General features: G+C 53.7%; 1 gene segment (V, D, J or C); it reads left to right on the forward strand.

Annotated features, from left to right (window-relative positions):
• The first annotated feature begins 5368 nt into the window (after positions 1–5368).
• The window catches only part of LOC114107001 (signal-regulatory protein beta-1-like), a 75210-nt gene continuing 59374 nt past the window's right edge, over positions 5369–21204 (forward strand). Inside the window, exons 1-2 of the C gene segment in view lie at positions 5369–5663; positions 6132–6200.

Raw genomic sequence — 21204 nt, forward strand, 5'->3', positions numbered from 1 at the left:
GGTAGAAAGCAATTGCATGTGTGCAGCCCAAATTCTCTATATCAAAAGTAACGATAACGGCTGTGTTGAGAACTTATTATACATCAGACACAGTGGGGTAGAGATGTTAGCTCTGATCTTTACAGAAGCCCAGTGAGATCGTTATTATTATTTTCACTGCTGATCCCCAGCGCCCAGCACACAGGAGGGATTCAACAGACACTGATACAATGAACAAAACTCCATTTCCCAGGAAAGACATCTGATCAGATAGGGCGAGTCATTTGTCTGTGGACACACAGCTAGGAAAGGACAGGGCCCAGCTTCAAGCCAGGTCTGTTTGCTCTGTCCCTGTTGGAGAAGGGGCTCTCCTCCTTGTGTGCTGGCTTCTTTGAGTCACGGTCTCCCACCTATTGCCCTGAAGAAATGACACCCCCCTGCATTGCTCAGCAACCCTCCCCACTTGCCTGACACCCCATTTAGCTCAAGATCTGAAAGACCTTGGGCTGGATGCAATAGAAATCAGGCCAGGTGGGGTTTAGCCATCCATACTGCAAGCCCAGCCCGGGCCCTTGGAGTCTTTGAAGCATCCTGGCTCGTTGTCATCTGTGCCTGATGGGGATGATGTGGGAGGACCAGGGAACATTTTGTGGGCAGACAGATTCCAAACTTCTTGACAGGTCTGGACTCATTACCCAGGCTCCCGCCATGGGCGAGCTCCAACAAGCCTGGCTGAAGCCCTGAGCCTGCGTGTTCAGCAGGGATGAATAATTAAAGAACCATCAGGCTCCAACAGCTTGGCGAGGGGGGTGTCGTGTCGCTGGTAACGCTGCGCCCAGCCCGACTCTGTTTTTGGGTAGAGGCTGCTGTTTCTGATGACTGATTAGGTGGCTCTCGGAGCCAGAGAGCCCACGGCTGGCTGATTTGACTGAGGCAGAAGTCTTGGGAGGGCCACTGAAGCCCGGCTGCAGTGGCCTCAAATCCGGTTACCTCCTGGACACACTGGGGGATCGTGGGGACGTCTCTTTGTTTTTGTGAAGGCACCATAGTAGTGTAGGCTGTGCCAGAGCCCTGGAGAAGGAGGTGGGTGGGGCTCGGGTAGGCTTCCTACCTTCCTCATTTTTTTTTGGGTACTGGGAATTGAACCAGGGATGTTCTACCATTGTGCCACACCCCGAGCCCTACTGATTGATTGATTGATGATACCAAGGATTGAAATCTGGGTGCTTTACCACTGAGCCACATCCCTGGCCCTTTTTATTTCTTATTTGGAGACAGGGTCTTGCTAAGTTGCTTAGGATCTCCTAAGGTGCTGCGGCTGGCCTCGAACTTGCAATCCTCCTGCCTCAGACTCCTGAGTTGCTGGGATGACAGGGGTGCACCCCTGTGGATCAGGAAGTCTCTGCCTAGTTCCCTGGTTGTGCTTATGTTTCTTCTGTAAAATGGGGAAGTGGGTCTGTATTTCAAGGAGCTGTTGAGGAGAGGCAGGGAAGCAATGTAAACTGTAAAGTGTCTCCAAAAGCTGAGGGCTGGCATCAAGAGACATCTGCCTGCTTGCTTTGCTTACTGTCTCCTGCTCTCCCTCCTGGTTCCCGGGGAGTGTGGCTGAGAACGCCGGCGGCAGGCAGGGGCTTTGGTGGCTCTGTTCACCTGTGAGTACCTGCAACCTCCCCACCCCTCACCGCCCCATTCACACCCAGTAGTCCCAGGAGGGGTGGATGCAGTGGGTAGCCATGGCCGGATCAAACGTGCTTCCTGGAAGTCCAACCGGCTGGGCACTTAGGCTGCTGGAATCTTCATGGTGGGTGGCCGCAGGGCAAGACCCCTGCCCCTTCCTCAGGATTCTCAGAGGGGTTTGTGTGGGTTGGTCTGGGGGCTACTGGTCACTGTGTGGCCTGAGGAGCAATTTAATTGCTCAGGAGCTGTTTCTGAGCCCCGGTCCAAGCAAAGGCTTAGCACGGGTGCATTTTGGGAGAGATGGGTGGGGGTTGGGGGGGAAGGTATGACTTCAAGGAGGCAGAGTCATTCCCCAGAGGCTCCCTGGACTTGGTCAAGCAGTCCTGGGGTCCCATCTAGGCCACCTTGGTGAAAGTTAGGAATGAATTTAGCTACAAATAATGAAACTCTGCGGCAGAGACATAATCCAGTTGGCCCTTCTTATCTCATGTGACAAGGAGCCCAGAATACACTATCCAGGACAAGAATGGCTCTCCTTGTTGCCTTGGGGGATCCAAGTCTTTGCTGTCTTTAACGAGTAGACTTTTACCCTAGTTCCTGTTACCTCCTGGTTAAAAAATGACTGCCATGTCTCAGGCATTATATCCCCTGTTCAATAGGAAGAAGGGGAAGGGCTAAGCACGAAGGGAAGGGCTTTCTAGTTAAAGAGGAACACTTGTCTCTGGGACCCCTAATCTCATTGGCCGAATCCGTGTTCTGTGTCACTCCTAGTCAAAAAGGAAGTTGGGACAGCTAGTGTTCTGTACCCTAGCAGCGTGGGTAAGAGGGGTGACTGGCTCCGTGGGAGGCAGCTGCCCACGCATGGCTTCCACAGAGCCAGATGGGTTCTGAAGCGAAGGGTCCCCCACCCAGGCTCACTGAGGCTTGAACTTCCTGAAAGAAAGTCCTCTTGCTGTCGTCAGGATGGTGAATAAATATGGTTCATGCACCAGCCAGGCTGTCGGGCCTGAATCCCTGTCCCTCCAAGGCCGGCCGTAGCCTCAGGCACCTTCTGCAACCTAGATGTGCCTGGGTTTCCTCATCTGCAACATGGGGACCACAGTCCTTTCCCAGGGGTTGTTTTAGGAGGATGTAGACGGTTCAGTCATGTGGGGCCTTGGGGCCGTGTCTGCCCTGTGGTAGGCACATAAGAAAAAAATAAAATGTCTCATCTTGCTGTCGCCATCATCATGACCATAGACACCAAGTCGAGGCCCCGGGGCCTAGGGAAACAAAGAGGCCCCGGGAGCTTGAGGTGCCGTCCCAGCTCTGCCCTGACCTCTGTTCCACTTTGGACAAGACCCCTCTCTGGGCTCGTGTCTTCTCTGTGCAGGGACAGTCTGGTCCCACAGGCCTCTCCCAGGAGGCCTTGATGGATGCCTACCCGACAGTCACCCCGGGCCTTGTCACATAGGACAGCGGAGTCCTGGGGTGGAGGGGGGGGCAGTGGTGGCAAATGTGGGGACCCTTCTGCCCCTGTTTATTCCAGATTGCTCCCTCCCAGGTTTGGTCCCGGCCTGGCTGTGGCACTTCTCTGGGCCTGAGAAGCCTGAGCTGCCACGTCCAACTCCCTTCCACCCTGCTGTCTTCTGGCTGCCTGGCTCTGGGGCCCGTCCCCATCTCCTTCCTCCAAGTGTGACTTCCCCTCTCTGAGTTCCCAGCAGGCAGGACTCTGGTGCCCGCTTCCCGGAGCCAAGGCCCTGGGTCCCTCTGGGGCAACACGCAGAGAGGGACAGAAGAGTCCGCACAGGATGTGACCTGGTGTTGCAGCTGTTGACATCTTACTGGGAAGATGACTAAGAAGTCCATCTGCCCTCCAGAGGGAACTTGTGTCTCAACTGGCTGGTGACCTCAGCAAGTTCCCGTTCCCCTCTGGGCCTCAGTCTCCCCGTGTGTGCAGTGGAGTAGCCCAGTGCCCTAGTTCTGAGGGGCCCACAGACTGGATTCTGAACCTCCGAACAGCCTCGGAGGTGGGGTGGCCTTGAGCGGTGTGGTCACCTCCCCTTGATGTAATGGGAGGCGGTGTGGGAAGGACGCAGGTTTGACAGGGACCCTGTGCTCCAGCTCCCCTACCCCAGCAGATGGGTGGCTTCTCTTTGATCTATTTCTTCTACTGCATCGGCCGAAGCCTTCACTGGGATTCAGGACTCCAGAGTGAAAATAAAAGTTTGAAAGTAATAACTAATGCTTGATAGATGGCCATGTGCGAGGCACTCCGTGTTCCCCACATATTGATTTATATAATCCTACAGCGAGACAGAGTAGATGGGGGACTATTATTAGTTCTGTTTTAAAGGCAAGAAAATTGAGCAAAGAAAAGTTAAGCAAATTACCCAAGATCACTTACCTAAGTAAGAGAGAAAAGAACCCAGCCCGTCTGGGTGGCTCTTTACTGTTTTTTGTGGTTGTTGTTGTTTTAAACTCATCCTATCTTCTTCCCATCTGTTAGAATCCTTACTATGACATCCCCTGAATGCGACGCCTGGCTTTGGATTGCACACCTGCCAGCATGGGACGTTCCTTCCCTCCCTCCCTGGGGATCTTGAGATGCCTGTACCAGTGTAAAAATTCTCCCCCAAGTTTGTAGACCCCTTAATAAATCTTTAAGACTCAAAATGGTTTCCTGGGAAACAGAGCAGATTGCTCAGCCCCCGGGGACCTTGGGTATGGTTTGGATTACAAATGGAGAAATTTAGAAGGTGGTCACAAGCCTCATGTTGTGTAGCCACCGGAGGGGACGTGGCGTAGACGTCGGCGGGCACTCTCTGAGTGTCGTGGTCCATCTCAGGCTGCTCTCTGGGAACACCGCAGGCGGGTAATTTGTCAACCACAGCCGTTTAGATGGCTCAGGGTTCTGGAGGCTGGGAAGTCCACGGTCAAGGGACAGTCATGGAGTAAGGTCTTCTTGCTGGGTCCCCCCATGGCCAAAGGTAGAGGGTAAGAGGGGAGGCATGAGAGGGGGAGGGGCACTTGCAGCTCAAAGCCTAATCCATTCAAGTACCAACACACACTTTCTGGGGGACACACTGTAGACTGAGTGTCATCTCATCTTCTGTGAAATGGCACTTACGAGGCCACCTTCCCCATGGAGTTGGCCTCAGGTTTCCACACAGCAGTCCATGTTGGGCACCTGGTACTCTGTGGACATTCAGACACCTTGGCTGGTGTCTTGGTATCACCGCCATCGCCATTGTTACCACCTATGAAGGTCGTCTTCCTACTCCAGCCTTTCAGAACGACTTGGTCCATGACTCCATCATAGAGCTAAAGGGGTCAGGGGCTGGGGCTGGGGCTCAGCGGTAGAGCACTGACCTAGCATGCGTGAGGCACTGGGTTCGATTCTCGGCACCACATACAAATAAATAAAATAAAGTCCATCAACAACTAAAAATATTTAAAAATATATATATATATAAAGTATGAATTTATTAAAAAAAAAGAACTAAAGCAGTCAGGAACTTGCCTTATGGGTCCAGCGAGTGCTCTTTGGCCTATAGAAAAATCAGTTTCCAGAGAAGAGCAGGGACCTACCTGAGGTGTCCCAGACAGTCAGTGGCAGACGACATAGAATTCCATGGAGCGAAGTGAAAGGTGATTGGTTTTCCTCTTGACCCTCTTGGAAATTGAGGTCAAAGGTCAGAGGCTGGCCCATGGGGGGGTTGGGGGAGGGGAGGCTCCTTGGCACCAACTTCCGGGAGGAGCCCAGGGTAGTGGGGACTAGTGAGTGTCCAAATCGATCACCCGGATGTGTTGCTCAGTTAGGAGTTTCTACATCTGGGTGTGAGACACAGTTCAGAGGGATGTGGCTTGGGTTGGGCTGCGGCCAGACAGTCTGGAATGTGTTCTATTTGGATGGTTTGAGGACACACGGAAAAGATCCCTGAGGACACCAAAGGGTACAATGGAAAGAGCCAGAGTCCTGGAAGCACCCATGGGCTGGGATCCCAGCCGCTCCACCAACTTCCCATGTGAGTGCCCCTCTGAGCCTCGGTGGGTGGGGCTGGGGAAAGTATGAAATGTGACAAAGGCAGTTGAGGTGCCATAAAAGCAGCCAACCCATACTCTGTCTCAGCCCTTTTTAGAGACTGAGAGACTTGACATCAAACCCTCACTGCCTCAATCTCAAAAAATCAAAATGACTCCAGCCCCTGGAACCACTTTCTCGAGAGGCCACGTGGGCATCTCTGGACCCCGAGAGCTGGGCTTTCAGATCTGCAATCTGTCAATCTGCCTGACAGCCACCTGCGGGCTGGAGGTCTGCAGGTCTACCCTCCCGCCCCAGCAGGTCTGTCCCCAGCTGGGGAGGCAAGCCATCCCTTCCCCAGGAGGAAGGATCCCTGCAAGAGGCAAATCCCCCTTCCCTGGAGGTGTCCGCTCAGGGCGGCTCCAGGATGAATATTTCCTTTCATAATGTTGCTAATCATTTTTTCCTCCAGGCAGAAACGGAGGCTCTCCCAAGCTCCTGCAGCTGCCGTGCCCCGTGGGCTCTTAATCAATGTTACATGGTAATTAATAATAGATCCTCCTCCTCTCACTCCATCACTGGCGGCTCCCGGTTCCCTCTGACAAGCTGGCATCTCCCCGGCCAGACGAGGCTGAAATCAAAGGCCTGAAATTGGAGCTGAAAACTTTTCCTCCAATAGCCGGTGGGGAGGAATCAGGAGACCGGGATCCCCTGTCGGTCTGTGCTGGGCGAGATTCTCCTATTGTCCTCACTGAGACCCGGTGGATGATCCGCCCTGCTTCACGGAGGGGGTGGCAGGCTTGCAGACGTGCAGTCATTTGTCCCCAGGGTTCTTACCCTCTGGTGTGCATCCATGTTCCTGAGGTCTGCAGGGGGGACCCGAGAATCACCAGTGCTAACGAGGTCCCAACGGGTGGGGCTGGTCCATGGCTGCTCTGAGAAGCCCTGGTTTATTGACTATATTCCAAGGGTGGGTAACTGGTTTTAGGTGTCAGGTGAGAAAACAGATGTGGTTCCTGCCTTCTCATTGGGTGGAATTGACCTGGGGCATCACAGGACAGGTAGGAAAGTGGGTTCTAGAATCTGACCAGCTTAGCTGGCTGGGCGTGGTGGTGCACACCTGTAATCCCAGTGGCTCGGGAGGCTGAGGCAGGAGGATCATGAGTTCCAAGCCAGCCTCAGCAAAAGTGAGGAGCTAAGCAACTCATCGAGACCCTGTCTCTAAATGAAATACAATAAAAAGGGCTCAGGATGTGGCTTCACAGTCGAGTGCCCCTGAGTTCAATCCCTGGTACCTCCTAAAAAAGTGTCCCACAAGTTTGATCAGCTGGTTATAGCTGGTAGTTTCCCTGACTCCTCAGAGCCTCTATTTTTGTAGCTGTCTAATGGGAATATTTGTGTTTCCTGACTCAGAAGGCAAAAGTGAGGATCAATTGAAGACAGGCATGTAAACATATGCGCTCAGAAATAGAATAAAACAAATAATGTACATTCATGATTCTGTCATTATCATCCTTGTCTAAGGTTGTGTAGCCATGTCCTGGGGAAGTTGAGGTTCATTTATGGATTCGTTAATGCATTTCACACGTGTGTCTTGAACGCCAAGAATGTACCAGGCACTGGAAGCACAGAGGCGAATCCAGGAGCTAAACTCTCTACCCTCATGGAGCAGGTTCTCTTATCAATAAGCAAATACATATATAATAAAGCCAGAGAAGTGTAAGCACCGTGAAGCGGAGCCAAGCAGGGCGGGTAATAGACACTGGGGCTGGGAGAAGTGGGCAGAGAGATAGGCAGGTGATGTCGGGTAGAAGGGTCAGATGCTCAGGTGGTCTTTGAGCAAAGATTCCTCTGGGAGTTATGGCAGCCCTGGGAGGTGTCTGCAGGCAGAGAGCAAAGGCCAGGTTAGGTCCAAGTTCTGTCTGGAACTTACAGGTGTCCCACCTGAATGTCACATGATATTGCATCCAGGTGTTCCAGACCTTTGGGTTTTGGGGGGGCCCCAGCAGACTACATTTCTCCTTCCCCCAATGACTGACCCTGAACCCATCATAGGCACATGTCCTTGTACCCCCAGCGCTGTGTAAGCTAGTCACCAGTTCCATAGGTTTTGCAGCTGATCTCTGTGACCTTACACAAGCCAATTCCTTCTCTGAGCACCCCTCAATATGCCTGCAAATTGGGGATGATGACCTTACCTATATCTCAGGTGATGGTGAGTCAGCACAGCCTGTGAAACTGCTTTGCAAGCCGGGCACTTAGTAGGTGCTCGATGAATGCGGGTCATCATTGCAGCCTCTCCTCCCTCCCCCCACACCTTGGGAGACCCAGGAGCAGGTGGGAGCTCAGACCCAGGATTCTTGCTTAGCTAGGGAGCATGCCTCATTTGCATGGATTTGCATGAGGCCTGAAATGGTGTGTACCTCTCTTTGCCTTTAGTTCCTGTGAGCTCACGTCACTATTTAAAAATAGGGTGTTGATCTTCCCCTTTTCCCACTATTCCCTTTGCCTCTTGAAAGAATTTCAAGCTATTAATCAAATATGCTGGTTTGGAAGCTGTTTTTATTTTGGACGTGAACCCCTTTTTGCAGAAGGGGGTCATCCACTCCAGGTAGCCCTTGATTACTTGCTTTACTGGAGGGGAGACAACAGCAATGATCTCACACAGTGGAGGGTCCTGGAAGCTTTAAAAAGAAAAGTCGATTTTATTCTTTCTGCTCACAAAAGTAGAACATACAGAGAAAATGGAAAAATATAGAACAGCAGGAAAAATTCCCCAACAAAGTACTTATAATAACCCTAACCAGACACAATCACTGTTAACATATTAGTGTGTTTCTCTTCTGGTTTATTTTTTCTCCATGCAATTTTTATATAATTGAGAACATTGCCTTCCTCACCCTCCCCTCCTCTCTCCCTCTCCCTCTCCCTCTCCCTCTCCCTCTCTCTCTCTCTCTCTCTCTCTCTCTCTCTCTGTATATAGTTATAGCTGACTTTCCTCCAGGCTATTAAGAACTTATCATTTTTCATAAGCCCATAATATTCCATAAAGCAGATAGTTTTCAATCTTTCACCTGTTGTTAGGCATTTAGATTTAATCAGGGTCTGTTTGGACTATGGTGTTTGCAGCTGTGGTGAAAATATTGACATTCTTGGAATTCTCTCATCTCAGTGTGGGTTACTTCCTCACGAGAGAGTCCAGAAATGGAATGAGCAGGATGGGGAGGAGAGACAAGTTTAAGGCTTGGAAAGATTTTTCTGAGCCAGTGTCTGGATTTAGGAATGCACATTCAGGTTGGCATCACCGTAGGCCTCTTCAATAAATATGCCCCAGAGCGAGCCCAGGGCGCCCCTCCACGGGAGCAGAGGAGGCAGCGGCCCTTCTGCGGCTGCTCCGTGGCTCTCCCCCACCTGGGTCAGGGAGCACAACCCTCGCTGGGTGGTGGCAAAGGCTGATCTGTCTTCTTGCAAATGTCCCTGGGGTTTTAAAAGTATCTGAGATCCAAGAAAACCCAAACTGCGTCTCCAAAGCTGTGTCTGTGCTCTCACAGTTTTGTTTTGAAAAAAACTAAACAACAACAACAACAAAACCAAAAAGACGGCTTTGTGTCTGTTAGGAATGTCTTCCGCTTAACCAACCAGGCTCTCCTAACTTTTTATAATAGGATGTCAGGAGACAGCAGTCCGGAGGGTGTGCTACTGTCCCATGAGGCCGTCTGGCCCCTGCCCTCCATATCCCTGGTTCACCATCCCTGGGAAGTTGGCAGCTGTTCTCGCAGTTGTTTCTCTTGGTTCCAAGAGGTTGCCACATCAGGTGGCCATTCCTGAGCCAACTGTTAGTGAAGACAGGCAAAGTGACCATGATCTCTGGACCCCCCAAGATTCACCCCAGGGCTCTGGGAGGGTCTATCTTCCTTGAGACCCATGGCTTATCAGCACCTTGGGAACCAATCAAGGTTTAATCAACGGGGTAGAACAGGATGGGGAGGTAGGATGGGTGCTCCTAGGAGAGACATTCACAGACTTCGTGGAAGATGTTATGGTTTCATCCCAGCTGTGGGCTCTTATTGGTCAATGCCCATTCCACTTGCCTGGTGATTGGCTCAGAGGAGAGTACATGGTTCAGATAGGGCATCTGGTCCATAAGGATACCTGGAATCACTGCAGTCATTTTGGTCCCACGAGATAACCTAGCCTGAGGATGGAACTAACAAGCACTCAGAGGAAGGGATGCAGACGCAAAGAAATCCCTAAGTGATAGAGCTATGGCCTTGATCAAACTATGCCTGAGATCCTCCAGACTTCTGGACTTTTTGCTTACAAAAACTAACACATCCTCTGAGTTGTGCAAACCAACCTGACTGAAGTGTTTGATGCAACAGCAAAAGCTGTCCGTAACTGATAGAGATGAAAACAGGAACTTGAAGAAAAAGGGCTGTGTGGTTATGTAATCTTGAAGAAGGGGATTACACAAAATTTGATAGATTTCTTTTTGCCTTGACTTAGATTCTTTTATATGCTAATATGTAATGCGCTGCTTTAGGTGGGGGAGATCTCAGGTAGCATTTCCAGAATCCTTTTATTAAGGGAACATCAGACATCACTGGGAAGGGCCACCAGCCTAGCCCCTGCCCTGTGAACTTAAGTTTTTAACTTGAGATCTGATATAACAGTTTGTGTGGGCAGAGTTAGGAGAAGCAAGAGGGTACAGGTTTTGGTTCCTCAAACACCTCCCCAGTGGTCCCTGCGTTTCCTCCTGAGGGAGGCCCCGTGTCAAACAGACCAGACAAGAAAGCTATTTGGAATTAGGCAAGCCGTTCCAGGAAGCTTGGTGCAGCCTCTCTGGATGGGGAGGGCAGAGGAAGTGGGTGTGGAGGGGAGGTGATCCGGGTTCCAGTCCTGCGTGGACATGGCCCTGTCCTCCTTTGTTGATTTGGCCTGAGGCCTTCTCTCAGACCTCAGTTGTCTTATCTGTGGAATGTGGGGCCAGGGCCAGGTTGGCAGTGACATTCTTCCCCCATGTCTCCAGGCGACCGTCAGGGCTGGATTTATGAGCGTTTCTGTGCCAGAACTTTTGCAGCATCCTGGATGGAGAAAGAGAGAAATAAAACACTTACCCCAACCTTCCAGGAAGCCGTGGTCTGAGGTGTGTGTGTGTGTGTGTGTGTGTGTGTGCGTAAGCCTGCCTGAGCATGCACGTGTGTGTTGCACATCATTAACAGGCTATTGGAGCCAGGCACTGTAGCACAAGCCTGTAAACCCAGGGGCTGGGAGGCTGAGGCAGGAGGATGGTGAGTTCAAAGCCAGCCTCAGCAAAAGCGAGGCACTAAGCAACTCGGTGAGATCCTGTCTCTAAATAAAATACAAAGTAGGGCTGGGGATGAGTCTCAGTGGTTGGGTGCCCCAGAGCTCAATCCTCAGTACCGAAAAATAAAAAATATATATATAAAAACAGGCAATTGGAAGTGAAAAAACAGGCTTTAACCTAACTCTTCACCGCCTTCCAATGATCGTGCCTCTAGACTGTTGCAACCCAAGGCCATCCACAAGCAGGCTTGGTGGGACAGCGTGCCCTGACAGTGCTGCGCTCCCTGCGTGGACGGAGGGAGGGTCCCTGCCGCCTGCCTGTCTCTTCCAAGTGCAGAGCAAGTGGAACCGCAGGAGGAGCCAGGACTGGGGGAGCTGCAGGGATCCCAGACTCAGTGGGGGCGGTGGGAGGCCTGCTGGAGAAGAGGGCATTGCCTCTGAAGGGGGCAGAGGAGTGGGAGGTGGCCAGGCGGGGATTCCGCGCTGTAGGAGCAGCGCTAGCGGAGCTCTCCGTGGGTGGCCTGGGCACAGCCTCTTGTAGCAGGTGGAGTCGGGGGAGGAAGATCGTGAGGGGCAGGAACGGATCACATGGGGCCTCAGGGGCACCATGACGTTCTAGATCCTTATCCCCAGACGTGCAGGCACGGTGGAGTTTGGGCAGTAGAGTGGGTGATGTGTTTTAGGACCTCCTCTCCTGCTCCTGGTGGGGTGAGTCATGGCCGGAGGGCGAGGCCAGGATGGGGACCGCTGTGGACAAGGACAGAGTGCCCAGCCATCCCATGAGAGAGGGGTCTGCAGGAGAGCCCACCGTCCCAGAGAGGCAGACTGCCTGGTGCTGCAGGACTGACTTCTCTGAGGATTCTGCGGTGACCTTTGCTGACTTTGAATTAACACACAGCTGTCTGTAGCTGTGGAGCTGGGCTCAGGGACCAGGAGGGCAGGAGCCTGCTGGGCTCCCGGGAGATGATCATCAAGATACCCCATGGGAGGGGACAGGCCGGTGGCTTTGCTTTGTTTGTCTGGGGAACGGAGATTTCTGGAAAACTCCCCAAGGAGCCTGGTTGGTCCTTCTAACTAGTCACTAATAATAAGAGCCCTCCTTCATCAGCCCGGCATTCAAGGTGTACTCCGAGTCTAAAGCCTGTCATCATCTCCATGCCACGACCTGGATTGTCACCAGAGATGCTCACTGCCTGCCTCCCGGGTCCCTGGTCTCAGAGGAATGAAGTTGGGCCGCACAATTCCTCTGAGGGTTCCCATGGCACTGCCAGCAGAAGCCCAAATCCCTGCCTGCTAACCTGCCTCCCTCCCCCTCTCCCCAGGGCCCCACCTTCTCTGTGACTTTGGTCCCCATCTGTCAGGTCACTGTGCTCTGCCCACCTGGCCTTCGGGCTGCAAGCTCTGCTGTCCATCTGCCTGGAAGGCTCTTCCCCAAACATTCACACGGTTCTCCCCAGGGCTTTGCCCAGATGCCACCTGTTGAGGCCTTCCCCACCACTCTGTTTAAAACTGCACCCCCAGCTCTACTTACTCTTCCTCCCCCTTCCGTGAATTTTCTCCATCACCATCTAGCACACGGTATATTCTACCTGTGTCTGAGATTGACTGTCCCTGGGTTGGGAGTTCGCTGAGGGGAGTGTCTTGTCCTCTCGATCACTGTTAAAGCCCCAGGACTGAGAGTGGCTTGGTGTGTGGCAGAAGCTCAGTACCTATTTGTTGATGAGCGAGGGCAGGATCATGGAGCATCACGATTCCCCTGGGTTTCAACCTTCTCAGGACATCTAGGAAACCCTGCTATGAATTTTTATTCTTGTTTCCTCTTTCCAATTTGGGGAATTTCTATGAACCCATCACCAGTTTCATTTTTCTCTCTTGTGTTCAGTCTGCTAATAATCCAAAGACTCCTTCCTCTGTGCCCCCAGGTCTTTTTAGGGTGCTTCTAGCATTTCCAGCCAGCTGTCTTTCAAACTCGCCATCTGTTCACGCATGTCGTCTACCTTTTCTACTTGATCTTTTAGTCAATTGATTGTAGCTCAAGTCCCTGTTTGATACTGAGTGAGTAGCCATTTATCAAGTACTATGCACCAAGCTTTGGGATAATGACTTTCATTGATTCAGATGAGAAAAACTAAGGATCAATTACTGGAGGTGACTTACCCCCAAGGTTCTCTGGCCATTAATGTAGTCACTGGATTTCTGACCCCAGACTGAGTGAGAGCCGTCATTGTAACCAACTCTGCTGTCTGCCTTCAGCTGTAAGCTCTCCCAGATACCTGGACTCAGATGGCCAATTTATCCTCAGCAGAGGATCCAGGTGGCCTGTCCCCATGGCACCTCATTGCAGCCAATTCTCCAAAGAGTGGAACAGGCTTGCAATTAAGCCCCTCTGCTTGGCCTTCCACCGTCCCCTCCCCAACGTCCTCCAGGCTCCCCAACAGGGAGCCAAGCTGGGCTTTTCCTCTGCCAGAATTTCTCACCATCTTCTCCTGCTCCTCCGGCACCATAGATGTCACTCTGCCTGTCATTCATTGATTGACATTTTTATTTATTTATTTAATTTTTTGATACTGGGGATTGAACCCAAAGGCTCTTTACCACTGAGCTAGATCGCTACCCCTTTTATATTGTTTATTTTGAGACAGGATCTCACTCAGTTTCCCAGGCTGGCCTTGAACTTTCCATCCTCCTGCCTCAGCCTTCCAAGTCACTGGGATTACAGGCTTGTACCTCATGCCTGGCCTGACTCACTTTTAGAACATATATTTAATCAATTTGAATTCTGGTCTTTTCCTTTCCCAGCTGAGGATTTAAGTAAGCAATTCACCTCTCCTGCCTCAGTTTTCTCCTCAGAAAGGGGACAGAGGAAGGACCTGTCCCACATCTGTTCAGTCCAACCTGACACCCAGCCAACCCTTAGTAAGTGTTGGCTGCTGCTGAGGAATGAGTGCTGTGACTTAGGGACACCGAGGTGGCATAGACCCAGCCCTTCATTCTGAGACTCCCCCATCCCCAGTCCCAAGAGGCATCAGCTTGGAGACCTGATTCCGGTGGTCAGGCTGGAGCTGGCACAGGCCGTGGGTAGCCCAGAACGGGCCTGTCCTTTGCCTGCCGCTCTAGCCGCTTGGCCGATCAGAGGGACAGGGTCACTGGGCTGTGAAAAGTCCAGCTGGTCAGGCCGTGGCAGGAGCCCCTCCTGCTGGCCCTTCCCTGCCCCCACCCCAGCTAGTCACATTTGCTCTAGTGGCCAAGAGGAGCCTGTGCACAGACAGACACATGGACAAGGCACACTCTCAGAAATGCCAGCTTGCGCCCATGGTCAGACCCAAAGAAGAGCCCCTGCGAGCAGGCAGGACTCTGGGTGACCGCAGGTCACAAGCTGCTCTCAGGATGCGCAGACACCAAGCAGAGCTCCAGCTCCCACGTGACAACCTCAGGAGGCAGGTTTTATTCATATCCCCATTTCACCGAGGGGGAAGGCGAGGCGGAGAGGGCGAAGCAACCTTCCCAAGGCCCTGCCAAGTAGGTGGCGACTTAGATCCCCTCGGGGGTCAGGCTCCTGCGGCAGAGCCCTGACCACTGGGCAGACCGGGTTTCCCAGGGCTCCGGGACCCGTGCTCATTTTTAGACATTTGGACCCAGATCCATGTCCCGGGATGGACAGAGGAGCTTCCCAGATTGGCAGAGGCATTCGTAAGACACTCGAGGCTGACAGCCTGGGGACCCCAGCCTGAGACTCTGAATGCCCCTACTGTGGGCACATCCGCGGAGACCGTCCCCTCCCCCACACTTCAGAAACAGAAAATGATCACGCGGACTCCTGTGGAATCGCTGGGCTGTCAACCCACATCCCGGTTGACTGTCCTTTCTCCATGAGAGCCACAGCCCAGGCAGGTGAGCGCCGCCCGGTGGGATCCCTGCGCCTGGCTCAGCGCCCCTACCAACATATGCTCAGCTCACCCGGTGGCTTCCCTCCCCGGGAAGAGTGTCAGGCCCTTCCCCGCCCCAACCTAGCCAGCCAGGCCCAGACTCTGTTCTCAGCCGCCCACGGCCAGGCTGACCACTTCTCCATTGTGAGCCCCTGCTCCCCTCCCAACCGCAGGTTCCCTTCCAGGCCTGGGGGCCTGCTGGCTGGGGCTCCGCTCTCCAGGATGCACCAGTCGCCGGGCCTCTGCACTGGCCTTTGCCTGGATGGGTCCTCCGGCTCCCGCCTCACCTCCTTCCCGTGTTTCTGGCTCTCCCTGTTGAACTGAGATTCCTCATTGCCACCCCCTCACTCTGTGCATCTCCCAGACTAAAAGCACAAGCTTCTTGAGGACAGGATCGCTTCTGCACCCTGGTGTCTCCTGAGCCCAGCGTGCAGGTGTCCTATGGCTCTCTGGGGCATGGAGAATGAGCTAGAGTGACCTTTGGGGCCTAGGAGCAGCGCCCTCCAAGAGCTGTGGGAGTTTTGAGACCTGTGTGCATATATGGGACACAGCACGGCTATCTCAGAGCAAAATCACTCAGGTGCCATGTGATTCTGTCCTCCACTGTAGAGTCTCATGCAGTGTTTGAGCGGATGGAGCAAACCGTGGTCATGCCCCTGTGCCCCAGCCTGTCCGTTGTCCTCTCTGGTTCATTGCTGGACACCTGGGAGGCATCTTTCCAAGCCTTTCTGTGTGCTTTCAACTGCACAGATACAGGAACATGTGTGTGTCTTAAATACGTGTTGTCCATCAAATTGGATCATCCTCCATTTATTTGACAGCCATTTAGGAAGCACCTACTATGTGCCAGGCATTTGCAAGCAAGCTCCTGCCTTCCAGAGCTGCTGTGGGAAGCGAGAGGACAGTAGGTGAGCCTGTAGTGCACTCTCAGGCGGGTGGGAGATGCTTTGAAGAGATATGAATTGGAGAGAAGGGCTATTGATTGAAGAAGGCTGGGCTGGGGCTGGGGGACATCGGGTCCAGGTGGCCGGGAAGCACTGTGAGGAGCAGGACTTGACCTGAGACCTAAAGGAGGAGGACAAACAAGTCCCCCAGGTATCTGGAGCAGGCAGAAGGGACAGCAGGCGCCAGGGCCCTAAGGCTGGTGTGGATTTAGTGAGTTGGAAAAAGAGCAGGAAGCCATTAGGGCTGACGCGAGCGAGCAGGAGAGGGACAGGGGACAGATCAGGGTGGGAGGTGAGGGTGCAGAGTGCAGGAAGAGCCAGGGAGCCATGCTGGAGAAGACACAGAGCTGGGGAAGGCCTCATCTAGTGTGTTTTCTTTGTGCAATTTTTCTTATTGTTGCAAAATACCCATCGCATGAAATTTACCATTTTAACTCTTTACGGGCAGGGCTCGGTGGCATTAAGCACATCCACATTGTTGTGCAGTCATCGCCACCATCCAGCTCCAGAACTTTTTTTTTTTTTCCAAAACTGAAACTCTAGACCCATTAGACACTCACGGCCCCTCCCCCAGCCCCTGGCAACCACCATTTCCACTTTCTGTTGCTATGGATTTGACTACTCTCCAGATCTCACAGAAGTGAAATCACACAGTGTCTGTCTTTTTGTGACTGGCACATTTCACTTAGCATAATGTCCTCAAGGTTTATCTACAATGTAACCTGTGTCAGGATTCCATTCCTTTTGAAGGCTGAATAATATTCCATTGTGTCTCCATGCATTCGTTGGCACATGCTCCGGTTGGGCTGTTTCCAGCTTTTGGCTATTATGAATGAGGTTTCTAGGAACAGGGCCTGCAAACATTTTTTTTTTTTTTTAAGACTTGCTTTGGATTCTGTTGGTTACATAGTCAGAATTGGAATTGCTGGGTCACGTGTGACTCTCTCGCCTGGTGTTTCCTGCAACAGAATCCAGGGAGACCAGCGAGGCGGCTATGCTAGTGCGTGGCGCTAATGACAGGTCCTGCAGATTCCTCAGGGATGGTGCACGGAAGCCCACCTGGCTCTTCAAGGATTCCGGGCATTCAAGTCCTCGTTCTTAATTGAGGCTCAACCCAGCTCTGGAGTCAGGCAGGACCAGGAGGACAGGGGGCTCAGGGAGGGAGGGAGTCTCAGCCCAAGTCACAGGGCTGTGGCTGGATAGGGCCTCCAGGACGGTTTTGAACCCTGGGCCTGCCTTGGGGGTGGAGGACGGCCCTGGCAGCCTCCCTCTTATTCCTGGCTTCTGCCGGGCAGGGATGGGCAGCGGGAGAGAGCTCACAGCCGGAGCGGGCTCTGCCCATCTGTGACAGGCACTAACAAGCCAGAAATGCAGCCCAGGGCATCCCCGGGACCTGGAGCCAGGCGGAGGCTGTGCCCTGATTAACCACCTGCCGCCCAGGAAACCCAGTCCCCTCGCCTGCTGCTGGGGGGGGGTCCCCCATGCAGCCCTGCATTAAGGCCCAGGTGTCTTAGGTGGGGACAGGAGCCCTGAGACTGGCCACTGTTGGCGCTTCACCCCTTTCTGGGCCTCAGGCCCATGAAGGTAGCAGAAATTCTACCAGAGTCACCGGAGAAGCCCCGCCCACCTGGGCTGGGTCTGTCCTGGGTGAGCACACACCATCCCAGAGGATTTTCTTTCTCGGGAATATTAAAGTTCACTGTTTGGCTGATGAAGTTTTGTGGGATAAAAAGGAGGAGCAGGAGATTCTGCTACCTTGGGTAAGGGCCCTAGGAGCAGAATGGAGAGAGGCAGGCAGGCCCAACCTGGACCTTCGCCCTCCCTGCCTGATAGCTCCCTCCTGTAGGCAGCCAGGTCTCTCCCCCACTCCCACCAGCTTACTCCAACCTCTTTGCTTCCTTCAGACACCAGACATGATCCTGCCCCAGGGCCTTTGCACTTCCTCTTTCCTCTGGCCCCAGATTTCACTTCCAGGATCTACATATCTTTGCCCAAATGTCACCTTTTCAGTGAGGTTTTTTTTCCTGAATGACCCCTGCCCTGGCCTGGCCTCTCTCCCCGCCTTGAAGGTCAAGTTGTGGATGATGGGTTTCATTCCACACGGGACCCACTAAAGGAGTTCTGCCTCAGATGACCTACTCAGAGTTGCACTTAGTAAGACTACTTTGGCCTCCGGAGAACACTGCCCGGATGGGGCAGGACTGGCCAAGGGAGACCAGGCAGGGTTCTGAACATGAAGAGGAGGACTAAGTGCAGGTGGGACCAGGTGGCGGTGGTGGTTTTGTTCGCGGGTGTGTTTACTGTCCCTTCATTAGACAAGAGCTTCCTGAGAGTGGGCCCTAGTCAGCTTCTTTCTTGGAGCAGATGCCGGGCACATAGTAGGAGCTCAGGAAGTGTGGGTTCAATGTCTGGATGAAAGGTCATCTGTTTCCCTGCTGTCCTCCCTGTCCTCACCACTCAGATCGTGGGACCCACTGGGCAGACGATAAGACCCAGTGTCAGAGAGGTGAGGCAATGTTTCGGGGTCACCCAGCTGGTGAGCACCGTGTGCGTGTCCTTTGTGTGTCTTTGGGTGCCTGAGTGTCCTCTGTGTATCTCTGGGTGTCCATGTGTCCCTTTGGACTTGTGCATCTGGGGACCTCTTTCCCTGGAGCTGCTGTGTACACACCTGCTTCACCTGGGAGTGTGTCTGTGTGCCATCGTGAGGCCTGTGGCCCTGTGGTCCCGGCACTGTCGGCTCTTTGAGCCCCAACTTGGTGGCCTTCCCATTTCCTTCTCTGCTCCAGACCCCTAGGGGCTCTAACAGTCCCTTCATCTCCCAGCTGTGGGGTCGCTGAGCTCTGGGGGCACAGTGGAGAGGGGCCAGCTGGCCCTGTGCATCCCCTGGGCCCACAGTCCTGACCCTTGGCCCTTCTCTGGGCCCGGGCCCCGGGATTGTCTGCTGACTTGGAATCCCCCATCTAGTTGCCAGGAGCCTGCACTGGGCTGGTTCCCATGGCAACGTGGAAGCCGTCAGGCCTCTCTCTCACAAAGCAGGTCATAAGGCAGAGAGATGATGGGAGGAGGAGCCCGGGCTGCGGAGCCGAGGGGGGCTGGCGATGTTGGGGCCACTTCTCTCAGAGCCCTGGCCATCCACATGGTGGGTGGGCAGCCGGGCCCAGTTCTCCCACTGCCCCTGCACTGGGCAACCTTGGGAGAGCTCTTCTGCCTCTCGGGCAGTACCAGACCACAGCTCTGCCTGCAGGTACACTGTTGCCTGGATTCGGGAATGTCCTGGGTGACAGGTCCCAGCAGGACTAAAGCCGGGTTGAGCTCTCAGATCCTTGGTTTCCCGGTCAGTAGAGAGCTAAGGGGAAACATATGGTGAGGTCAAGATCCTGGTTTGAGAGCACACTGGGTTCAAATCCAGCTCCACCTGTAAGCAGTGTGACCTTGGGCAAGTGGTTGACATCTCTGAGCCAAACTTGTTCACTTCTAAAGTGGGACCCAAAAATAGCATAGGGCTTCTGTGAGAAATAAATTCAAGTCTCTTCATGGTGCCTGGCTGACGCCTGGTTGTGTGTGATAATGAGGGCTGTTAGTAATCATAGTGAAGGCTCCGAGCCAAGCGCTGATCTAAACACGTCACATGGGCCAATTCACTTCATCCCTCCAGGTATAATCGTTTCCATTTTACAGATGGGGACACTGAGGTTAAGTCACTTCTTGGTTAAGTAACCTCCCAAGAGCTTAAGTCACTCCTCTCTAATCCCCAAATCAGCCAGTTTGCATGTTCTCAGCCACACTCCAGTGCTGGCCCTGGCCACATCAGGGCTGCCCTGTGCTGCCCCACAGACTCAGTGAAGATGATGGGAGAGGCACCATGTGGCCGAGCCAGAGGTTCCACCAAAGGACCTCACAGGGGGCGTGGCCCTCACAGGGGGCGTGGTCTTTAAGGAGTGTGGCCCTCGCAGGGGGCATGGTCCTCCAGGAGGACTTGGAGCTGCAAGTTCCTGGAGACAGCCTTCTTCAACACTCTTCCTATGGCTCAGATGGAGAAATCGAGGCCCAGAGGGGGCTAGTGACTTGGACAAAGTCACAAAGCAAGATGGCAGTGCTTGGATCCAAACCCAGGTCCCCTTTCCCTGAAGCCGGTTCTACACCCAATAAACCTTATTGACGTCCAAATACCGGGGAGGCAAAATTGAGAAGGAAGCAAAAAGAGAGCAATCGTGACAACGAGTGATTCCTGCATCGCGAGGGCGAGTGGGTATCAGGTGCCCTTCACACGCACCCTAGCGAGTCCCCGCAGCAGCCCTGTAAGTTACAAGGTGCGCATTATTAGCATCAGCCCCGGCTTAGAGCTGAGAAAATTAGAGAGCAAAGAAGAGATTCCGCCTGCTCCAGTCCCAGGGTTAGACGCAGGGGAAGGGAGCCCGCCCAAGTCCTCCACCCTGGGGTCTTTCTGTGGAACAACTTTTGGGAGTGCTGGTGAGGGGTGGCCTTGTGCTGGTCATAGTGGGAACCTGGGGCAGAGCTGTCGCCAGGAGGCAGGAAGGGGAGCCGGCATGTGTCCGAGTCTACCCGCTGCCCGTGCACCGTCATGGCGCGCTTGACGGGGACTTACTGGGCTCTACTCGTGCCAGACAACACCCTGGGCACCGGGGTGGACACTGTCCAAGCAGCCCTGGACCCGCGGACCCCGCGTCCTGGTGGGAGGAGCTGAGAGTACACAGCATCCACCAGGCAGGGATGGTCCAGGATGGACCTGTCAGAGAAGGCTGCTCACGGGAGGCAGGGACCCCGCGCGGGGCGAGTTGGAGGAGGGTTTCTGGCCAACGGGGCTGAGACTCCACGGTGGGCGCGTGTCTGGCATGTGGAGAAACAGAACAGGTGGACGTGGCCAGAGTGTAGGAGGGGCTGGGGGTCGTGGGAATCCAACCCCTCTCTGCCCCGGAGGATGCTCATGGGGACCCTTGGCGGTTCTGAGCACAGCCGCGGAATAATCTGATCAAGCTTTTAAGAGGATCCTGTGGCCACTGGGGCGGGATGGCCACACCGCTGTGAGTGGGAGGCCAGGGGGGCAGGGGTGGTGGTGGCAGGGAGGGTCTGGTGTGGGCGTAACTGACTCCTGATCTGGGATGACCCGGGGTTTAGGGCTGGGGAGATTGGAGCTGTCGCTGGCTCCGAGCGACAGCCAGCAGGTCTGCACTCAGCCTTCGCACATCTCAATTTGTCGAAGCCTCACTTTCTACCAGCAGTTCTCACAGTCGAGCGAGCATCCGCGTCACCTGGGGGACTTGTCAAAACCCAGATTGTTGCGCCCCACGGCCAGAGTTTCCAATTCAGTGGATCTGGGGAGGGACCCGAGAATCTGCGCTTGCAATCA

Source organism: Marmota flaviventris, chromosome 2, assembly GCF_047511675.1.
Source record: "Marmota flaviventris isolate mMarFla1 chromosome 2, mMarFla1.hap1, whole genome shotgun sequence".
Lineage (NCBI taxonomy): Eukaryota > Metazoa > Chordata > Mammalia > Rodentia > Sciuridae > Marmota > Marmota flaviventris.